Raw genomic sequence first — 924 nt, forward strand, 5'->3', positions numbered from 1 at the left:
TATATAGATTCAATGCAATTCCTATCAAACTACCAAGAACATTTTTCTCAGAATAGAACATATTATCCGAAAATTTATATGGAGCCATAAAAGACCCCGAATAGCCACATCAATCTTGAGAAATAAGAACAAAGTGGGAGGTATCATGCTTCTCGACATCAAATCATACTATAAGGCTACAGTAATCAAAACAGTAAGGTACTGGCATAAAAAACAGACACATAGATCAATGCAACAGAATAGAGAGCCCAGAAATAAACCCATCCATATACGGTCATTTAATCTATGACAATGGAAGCAAGAATTTACATTGGAGTAAAGATAGTCTATTTCATAAAAGGTGCTGGGAAAATTGGACTGACATGTGCAAAAAAATGAAAATGGACCACCTACTTACACCATATATGAGAACAAGTTCAAAATGGATTAAAGACTTAAATGTAAGATCTGAAATCATAAAACTCCTAGAAGAAAACACAGGGAGTAAATTTGCAGACATTACCTTGAGTAATATTTTTACTGAGATATCCCCTTGGGCAAAGGAAATAAAAGAACAAATTAACACATGGGATTACATCAAATTTAAAAGTTTTTTCACAGCAAAGGAAATCATCAAAACAAAAAGGCAGTCTACTGAATGGGAGAAGATATTTGCCAATGATATATCTGATAAGGGGCTAATATCCAAAATTTATAAAGCACTCATTCAACTCAACACCAAAAAAACAAACAACCCAATTAAAAAATGGGCAGAGGATATGAAGAGGCATTTCTCTAAAGAGGACATACAGATGGGCAACAGGCATATGAAAAACTGTTCAACCTCATTAATCATTAGGGAAATGCAAATAAAAACCAGAATGAGATACCACTTCACTCCAGTCAGAATGGCTATCATCAATAAATCAACAAACAACAAGTGCT

This window comes from Hipposideros armiger, unplaced genomic scaffold, assembly GCF_001890085.2.
Source record: "Hipposideros armiger isolate ML-2016 unplaced genomic scaffold, ASM189008v1 scaffold_21, whole genome shotgun sequence".
Taxonomy (NCBI): domain Eukaryota; kingdom Metazoa; phylum Chordata; class Mammalia; order Chiroptera; family Hipposideridae; genus Hipposideros; species Hipposideros armiger.